This window comes from Parus major, chromosome 2, assembly GCF_001522545.3.
Source record: "Parus major isolate Abel chromosome 2, Parus_major1.1, whole genome shotgun sequence".
NCBI classification, from domain to species: domain Eukaryota; kingdom Metazoa; phylum Chordata; class Aves; order Passeriformes; family Paridae; genus Parus; species Parus major.
In genome coordinates, this window is record NC_031769.1 from 81827655 (window position 1) to 81836780 (window position 9126).

The window sequence follows — 9126 nt, forward strand, 5'->3', positions numbered from 1 at the left end:
CCTCAACCCATCCACCCAGTGATTCAAAAAACTTTCTAATTCACACATTCACATTTTCAGTTTTTTCTACTTACTCTAACCGTTGTCTCCATGGTGCTATGTGAAACTCAGTGCTTTTTTGGGTGTCAGAGTTAGACATTACAGATAAAGGTATATACCTTGCATCTCTGACCCCAACAGAGTTCTGGAAGTTTTGTTCTAGTTTCTTATAATTGTAGTTTTGTTAATAAGCTTTCTTTGTTCCTTTTAAGTTTTAAGAATGTTTTGCTCTTGTTCTAATCCATATCTCACAGCAAGAATAAGTAAATTTTCTAGTGATTTTTTAGCTAATACTTTAAAACCATGACAGTCAGGTACAACACTGTCTTTTTCTCTTTCATCTCTGTGAGCAAATAACCTGCTTCCAGTGCCTACTTGTACACAACAATGCAACATGTATTGGCTTTGATTTTTAAGCAGACATGGTAAATCAAGCAAGGGATGTATAAAACATCTTGTTTTAAGAAGTTTGAGAGCAAGCTTTGCTGGTGCAATTCTTTCAGATGCAAACCTTGGTTAAGGCTTTGCCCTTTGTCCTGCAACAGAAATTTAATTGCTAGCTTACACATATTTTTGTGTCGTCACATGAACATATAGATGGTGATAGATATGTTGCATCACTGCAAAAAGTGGTGCAATTTTACCCTGAGATCTGCTTTCCTCACAAAATGGATGTGTGTATGAAAGGCTGCCCTGACAGCTGCAACTGTTATTGGTGAAACTGAGGAGCATAGAACAGACTGTGACAGTCTTATACTAAATTTATTAATATATTTCAATCACAAACAGAATATAAAAACTGTGGTAGGTACTCAGGATTTTCTACCTGCTGGAACAATTCAAATTTATACAAGTCATTTGTACACTATCTTCCCCCCCCCCCCCAAAAATAGTATTGTGCTGAAGCTCAATTAAATAGTTGAAACAGCAGGTGCTACAGTTTTTTCAACTGAAAAATGACCTAGCAGCCGGAGAGGAACCCAAAGGACCAGCCTTTGCTTCTGTTAGTCTTTGCTCTAATTGCAAGTGTAGAACATCTCAGCTACATGTTTTGTTTTACATAACTAAGAGTGTATCAGTAAACAAATTGACTGTCACTGTGACTGTTAATAACTGCTTTGAGTGCATCTCATCAAGTTCACACATTGTTGAGGGTTAGGTGTCCTTTTTTTGGTTTTGTCATTCTGGCCTGTCTGTGGAATTTTTCCCCATTAGCTGCGGAGACAACCTAACTGTGGGTATTTAGTGGGTGATTGTTAAAGGACAAAGAGTGGCCGGGCCCAGGGGGGGAAAGGGGCAGGAAAGGAGGGTGGGGACAGTTTTTGGCTGGCTTTCTCCGGCTTCGGGAAAAGACTTTTTTGTTTTGTTTTTTTTTTGGTTTTGTTTTTGCTGGGTCGCGAAGCTGCTGCAGTGGGGAGAAGGGAATTTTCGCCATCACCGAGATGGAGCTGCTGCTTCTTCTCCTTCCCTCTTTGTTGGTGGCCTCGCACCCCCTGTTCTGCCGGGACGTGTGGCAGTGCCAGGCACCGCCGTGGAGCTGCTGATGCACCTCAGCCACTGGCCCAGGATCTCAGCTCATCCCTGCTGTTCCAGCCAACCGTTCCACAGAGCCCTGCAGGAGCACCGGGACTGCCCACCTGAGGGGTTTGTGAAAACAAAGCCTCTCCTCCATCCCTCTCAGCTGAGAAAGCTGTCACGGGCTCCCTGTTTCTGTTTTCTTGTTATTGCTGTAGTTATTGTTGTTTGTTTGCCTGGTTATACTAGTAAAGAACTGTTATTTCTATCCCCAGATCTCTGCCTGAAAGCCCCTTGATTTCAAATTTATAATAATTCGGAGGGAGGGGGGTCTACATTCTTTCATCCCAAGGGAAGCTCCTGCTCTCCCTAGCAGACACCTGTCTTCTAAAACCGAGACACACATGCATCTAAATCAGTCTAATCCAATCTTGTTTTTACACTCCCCATAATGTCAGCTGGGATAATGAAATTGCTGGTACAAAAGCCTTGGCCATTTTCTACAAGTTAGAGTGGGGAGTATTTGTGGAGGCTGGTGAGTCCGCCAACAATGTAACCAGTCTCCCCTGGAGAGAAATCCCTTAAGCTCCAGCTTGCCGCACTCCCCTGGGGGAGAAACTGCAGAAGTTCAGGACCTCTGATTAATGAACCAATATGATTTCACAGAAGCCATTTATTGTTCACATTACACACTTATTCATACATACTAAAACTACTGTTCACGTGAACATGCATATTTTCATTGGTGCCCCTGTCCTGTCGACACGCTCTGTACACACCCCTTGGGCCGCAGGATTGGTTACAGTCCAGATATTCAACTTCCCTCTGTTATCTGGCTCTTGTAGTCTTGTTTTCTTGTTTTTCAGGCTCTTCTTTCTTATTTTTAGAACAGCTTATGTCTCAGCAACCTTGATAAATTTCAGAGGATCCAATAAGAAACTCTACAGTTTGGCTGGAGGACACTGTGGCCCAAGCTGTTCAGATGCATTTCTACAAGAAACATTAGCTAATAGCCTTTGCAGTTATGACAAGCAGAAAGGAGTCACACCCCCCCCCCCCCCAACATGTCTTGCACCCATGCAAATTTTGTGCACCCCATGCAGATTCTATGTATCCCATTGGTCCTTCCCCTTTGCTCCGCCCCTGAACCTTCAGTTGACTTGTCCTGATCCTCCTATATAAACCCCTACTCGGTCTGACTCCCAGGCTCTTTGTCCCTGGACCCTTCCAAGGAAGAAGCTGAATAAAGCCTCCTGAGGAACTCCATATGAAGACTCCATGCTGCAATCTTTCAACAGCCCTTTTTAGGGCTCAGAGGTGAGACCACTCTTGGCAGGTTGTAGTGGTTTAGATTTCCCAATATGAGTTTCCCAGCCAATGCACCAAATAATGTGGTGGGTTGTAGCACTGACTAAAATCACAAGGGCACTTACTATTTTCTTGCTGTGAGATATGGATTAGGAGAAGGGCAAAGCAGGCTTAAAACTTAAAAGGAATAAAGAACTTTATTAACAGGACTACAAGAATAAGAAGCATCAGAACAAAGACCACAAGACCTTTCTGCCCCCCACCCAACTTCTTCCTTTCCCAAGTGACAACATAGAGACAAAACCTGGGATGTTAAAATGGTACCAACTATACAATAGTCTTTCATCAGTTCTTGTAGGGAAAGGACTTTTCTCTTGTCATGCCATGGAGACTTCTCCACAAGAAACAGTTTTCTCGTGGCTTTTTATTTTCAAAAATAGCAGCCACCCAGGCAAAAATTCTGCATTGTGACATTCCTCCCATTTTCACAGCCCTCCTAGAGGTGTGTCCATAGGCCATGAACTCAAGGGGTATTATTTTAATGATGAGTTGTTCAAAGGCAGCAATGTTCTCTTCATCTGTCCCTGTGATCATCTCTGTGAACAGAGGTTTTCTTCTCTCCCTGGAGGCAAAGGGTCTTTATCAGCTCTCATCTCTCTCTCTCTGTTTAAGCGTCTCATGGGATCACAGCTACTCCATCTACTTGGCTTCATCAGTGGATGCCTCTGCTCAGATCTACAGTTTGAATACTTCATTCTCCCATACTCTCATTAATTAAAGGAGATATTTCAGTATATCATTGTCCATCTCCATGGCCCTATCAAAAGAATATTTCAGCCCCATTAGAGCATCTCCTCATTCTTCTTCCATCTGAGGCTTGACTCCTTCTTTTACTGACCTTGATGTTTCATATTGTCTCTCTACATGTTGATCGCTCTGACTTTTTCTCTCTGGAGAGGGGATTAAAGTCTGCAGGTCTCATCTGTGTAGTGAAAGGGTGGGATCTTGCCCAGGCTCGTGGATGGTCATGTGATCTCTGCCAGGGGCAGTGGCTGGAGCTGTTTATTCCAGATGATTTTTTGGTGGCCGCACTGTGATCTCAGAAGCCAGGCCAGCCCGGTGGTGCCGATGGAAAAGGCTCAGCGGGCTCCTTGGGAAGGGCTTGGCCACTCTGGGAAGGGCCCCAGCTACCCCGCCAGAACGGGACCTGGAGGGCTTCCTGGGAGGGCCCAGAGCCGCAGCAGAGCCTGGCCCGTCCCCACCAGGCCACATGGGCCGAACAGGGGCCAGCCCCCAATTACCTGTTCAAGGCCAGAAACTAAGAGAGAGTTCCTGGGCTTGAGGTTTTTGAAATGCGGAATTCACAGAGGCGGATCTGTTTTCTAAATGGTGCAAAATGTTGTCAGTTCTCAGAACTAACCAGCTATTGGCCTGTCCTAGGCACAGAGGAAGCTCCCAACAGCTTCTCTTAAAGAAATCATTTCTGTGGGTGTTTCTTACTTCTTTCCCCAGTTGTCAATCATTGTCAAACTACTACAGCTTGCAGACTGTGCAAGCAAGAGTGTCCTTCCAAGGATGCTTCTCTGGGAAGGTTGCAGCACCCAGACCACTGCCCAGGCCACAAAAAGTGGCACCCGAACAGGGATCTCTGCCAGCAGTTCCCTGGAGAGGCATTTCCTGCAGCATCAGCTGTAGGAATTAAGTCACTTTTGGATTTTGCCACTTCCCTGATGAGAACTCCTTGTAGAACAAGGGCTATCCGAGGGGCAACCATGACCTTCTGAGCACCATCTGGGGAGCAAAGAAGACTCCCTGAAGACTGGTTGACAGGTGACCACCCACACAGCAGGTCTTTGTTGCCCAGCAGGCTTCCCATGCCCAAGGAAAAAGTTGTATTGAATAGGGGCTTTTCTTTCTTGTTTTACTTTTTACTGCTGGGTGTGGGCGAACAGGATTGGCAACAAGCTAAGTCATCCAAAGCTCGGCCTTCCTCAAAGGGACGTTTATTTCCAAGTTGTGCCCTTATAGCAGGAGATGGGAGATTTTAAGTTTTCTAAGGGAGAACTCGAGCATTTTGTTCATTGGGTTTTGAAGTTTTTCCCAAACGCGACGTGGGATTCTGTTTGTTTGAATTCTTTTTGGGATACCATGGAGAAAAAGCTGTACTTGGTTTTAGCAGATGGGGATTTTTCAGTTTCTAAGTTTTTTCCACTGTTTCACCTTATTGTTAAAGCAGTAGGTCATTTGGGAAGTATTTCAGGGAATGTTACAGGAGAAGTTGGGGGTCTCCAGTTGAAATCCCCTTCCCTTCCTTCTTCTCCTCATGTCCCTAAACCCTCCTCCCCACCTGAGGTGCAGTCAGAAGGCGGTCGTCATCAAATGGTGCAACTCTGCCACTGACTCCCTAATGCCTCCTGATCCCCGCTCTACCCTCGCCAAGACAGCACTGGCCATGCCGCTCTGGACCTTTCCCTCAACCTCCTTTCTGTGCCCTCCTACCCAGTTTCACCTTGGTCTTCCCCCAAAAAATGGTGCTGGCAACATGGCCAGTCCCATAATTTTGTCCCTTCCACCTCCAAGTTTTCCCGCCCTTGCACCTTGAAATGGCTGCACTCCTGCCCCTCCTCCACCTTTGCCTGCGCTCTCTGCTGTGCTCAGCTCCTCTCTTCCCCCTGCGTCATCAGGGGGTTTAACCATGATGGGACCCTCCCCTTCCATCAAGGACCCCACTCCTTCCTCTGTCTCCACCCTTTCTGGTGTGGGCTCCCACCCACTGGTCCAATCCCCTTCTGGTTCCCACATCACCAGGACTAGAAGCAGAAGAGGAAACGATGGTGACCAGAAGGAGGCCATCTTGGCCTCCCCCAACACCCACCACTCAGCAGCTCCAGTCTGCCCGAAAATGCCCTGCATCATCATTCAGCACCCTCCATCCTCCTCAGAGGATGAGAGGATGAGAGTTCTGGGTCAGAGGATTGTGGGGCCAGGACCCAGAGGGAAGCCACCCAAGAAGGGGATTGGTAACTAGCAAATATGATCTCTGACTTCCCAATTGTTTTTAAGTGGGGAAGAAGGGCAGGGACTCACAACACCTGGGAGCTGCTTTGCTACAGGAAACTTAGAGTTGTGTAAGGCAGAGAAAGAGCATGGGCAGGGTTCACATTTCTTTAAAAACCTCATAGAGACTACCTTCTCCATACATACATTGGTGCCACATGATATTAAGAGCATCATGAACTGCCTCCTTTCCCCAGTGGAGTACACGTTGAGGGAAAAGAACTTGAAAAAACACCTAAAAACTTTGGTGGATGGTTACACCAAAGATGCAAACTGGTCCAACCTTACTATAGAACAGTTAGCCGGAGAAGGTAACCTTTTGAGACCTAATGACCAGGCTAAAGACTTACCAGAACCGGCCTTGAACAGTACTGCTACTGCTGTCAAGACAGCATTAGCTCTCACCCTACATGACTCAATCCCCACACAGTTTTACAAATATCAAACAAGGGTTTGATGAGAGCTTTATTAAATTTGTTGACAGACTTAAAATATCACTGGAAAAACAGATTGAGAGACCAGAAGGGCTAAAGAAGGTAATTAATAAAATGGCTATAGCCAAAGCAAATGCCCAGTACAAGACTATTTTGAGAGCTCTCCCCCTTGACCCTAAGCCCACCATTGAACAAATGGTTGAAGCCTGCACTTGCCACACATCTAAAAATACTGTGGTGCAGGCAGTCACAAAGGGGATTTTTGATGGAATGACTGGGACATTTGCAGCAGTAGTGAGGGACAGTAAAAAGTGCTTTAATTGTGGAGAGTCCAGACATTTTTTCAAGGACTGTCCCTGGAGAGACACCGCTGTAGAGCTCCAAAGACATTCTCAGTGGCCCAAACAATGCCTGACTTACCAGCAGAACCCAGGAAACTCCCCACGGAACAGCCCCATGCTACAGCATTAAATCAGAAGCTGTTCCACCCTCCTCAGCCAACCATCACAGCACAGAGAGAGGACCTGACACCTGCTTTGAGAGCTCCACACCTTTCAGCATGTCTGGAGCAGATGCCACATACTGAGTAGTTCAGGTGAGAACCCAGCACCAGCTGGTAATTGTCAGTTGCCAATTGACTTCACAGATGAGAGTTTCTATAGAATACTTACTGGCAAATACAGGCCAGGGGATGGTCCTTGGGACATTTTAATCACTGGACACCCAATCCACTCTCCAGAACAGACTTACGTACTGCCTGAGGTTCAAACCATTTTTCCGGCAGATGGAATTTTTGTCTCACTGGCTTGTACTGACCTACCCTACTAACTACACCAACAGACTCCTGTGGCATAGGCCTTTTTGCTGCCTCCAGACCCCCAGAACAGGTTCCCCTCAATCCAATGGCCATGTGGGTGCAGACTGTGGGCACCAACAAACCCATCATTGAGTGTGGCCTGTTCTGTAAGGGGGAAAAGATCTACTACTCGGGCATTACCATCATCGCCCACTCTGAGTGGTCAGAAAATTGAGAACTTCAGCCCATGGCCGGAATGACCTCAGGGATTGGAGGCATGGCAGTCTCATACTGGAGCCAAAATAATGCTGTAGTGGAAGGTCCTGAGGGCAAAATGGCTACCATTCAACCTTACGTGGTGGGGGCACCCATCACGGTCTGGGGCAGGGACCTGTTATCTCAATGGGGGGCTTTGCTATCAATCCCTAGTTGGGATTTTTAGTCTGGGCCACTGCTGATCATGCAACACCTACCATCCCTCAACTGAACCTGGAAACAAGTTCATCCAGTGTGTGTTGACCAGCGGCCCTTTCTACCCAAAAGTTGTTCACCCTGGAAGCCCTCATGGAGGAGCAACTTTCCAAGGGCCACATTGTAGAGACCAACAGCCCTTGGAACTCCCTTGTCTTTGCTTTGAAAAAACCTGGAAAGGACAGGAGGAGGCTCCTCCAAAACCTCAGAAAGATCAATAAGGCCATTTAGTATATGGGTCCCCTGCAGCCTGGTTTGCCCTCACCCTCCATGTTGTCCCAGGACTAGAAGCTAGCAGTAATTGACATTAAAGTCTGCTTCTTTATCATCGCCCTCCATCCCTAAGATGTGCCACATTTCACATTTTCGGTTCCTTCCTGTTGTATTGCATTATGTTACATGGTTTCTCCCTGTTGTCCCCTCTCTGAGTCAGTGTGTTGGTTCCTTCCCCCTTACTCCCCTCTAGTTTCTCCCCATTGGCTGTAACCTACATTTCCCCACCCCCCTTTCCCTCGGTTCAAAAGTTCCGTGTGAGCAACGCTCGGTTGTCGCCCTGAAAACTCAGCTTCTGAGTTTGCTAACATAGTTTTCTAAGGACTTTCCCAGGACAGTAACTGTAAAAATAGATATGTGTACATTCTTTCTGTTACACGTCTTGTGAGGGGCATCTCTCATGGCCAGTGCAGTGAGAAAGTGTTAGCCTGACCATCCAATCCCTGGCCATGGTAGGAAGCCTATAAATCCTGTGAGGAAAAATAAATTCTGCTCTTTCCTTTACCACACCTCGACCTGTGTCCGCGTGATCTATTCATCTTCAGCGGTGACATCTGGTGACCTCGCCGTGTCTTGCACATGTGTTACAGGGTACTGTCTAGCCTGTGGCTATGGATGGTTTTGGGCTTTCTCTTACGGAAGGCCTGGTTCTGGAGATATGGCATGCGGTGTCTGATCAAAGAGGGATTGATGTTTCGTATGCTGACTTCCAGCAATTGTGTGAGTATGGCAGAATAGAGGGGTTTTTCCCTGTGGTTGAAGCAATTTTTTCGCAGTCAGCTTGGGACGCTGTCGTGGTTTTAAACTAGTAACTAAAGAAATTACTTATTTCTTGTTGTGAGATATGGATTAAAACAAGAGCAAAACAGGCTTAAAACTTAAAAGGAATAAAGACAGTTTATTAACAAGCTACAAGAATAAGAACACTAGAGTAAATTTCCAGAAAACCCCTTCATCTTTTACATTTTTATCACTTCTTTGTACACATGACATGATAACATAGAGACAAATACCTTTAGAACTTTGGTGGCTAGAAAACAGTCTCAATTTCTGTTAAAGTCTTTTCATCAGTCTTTGTAGAGAAACAGAAGTCTCTTTCTGCTAATCTATGGAGTTTCTCACAAGAAAACTATTTTTGTCATAGTTCTCCATTTCTCTAATGCCAGCTGCCCGGAAATCTGTCATTAGATCTGCTCCTCCCATCTCACATCTCTCCGAGGTGTGCATGGGTCA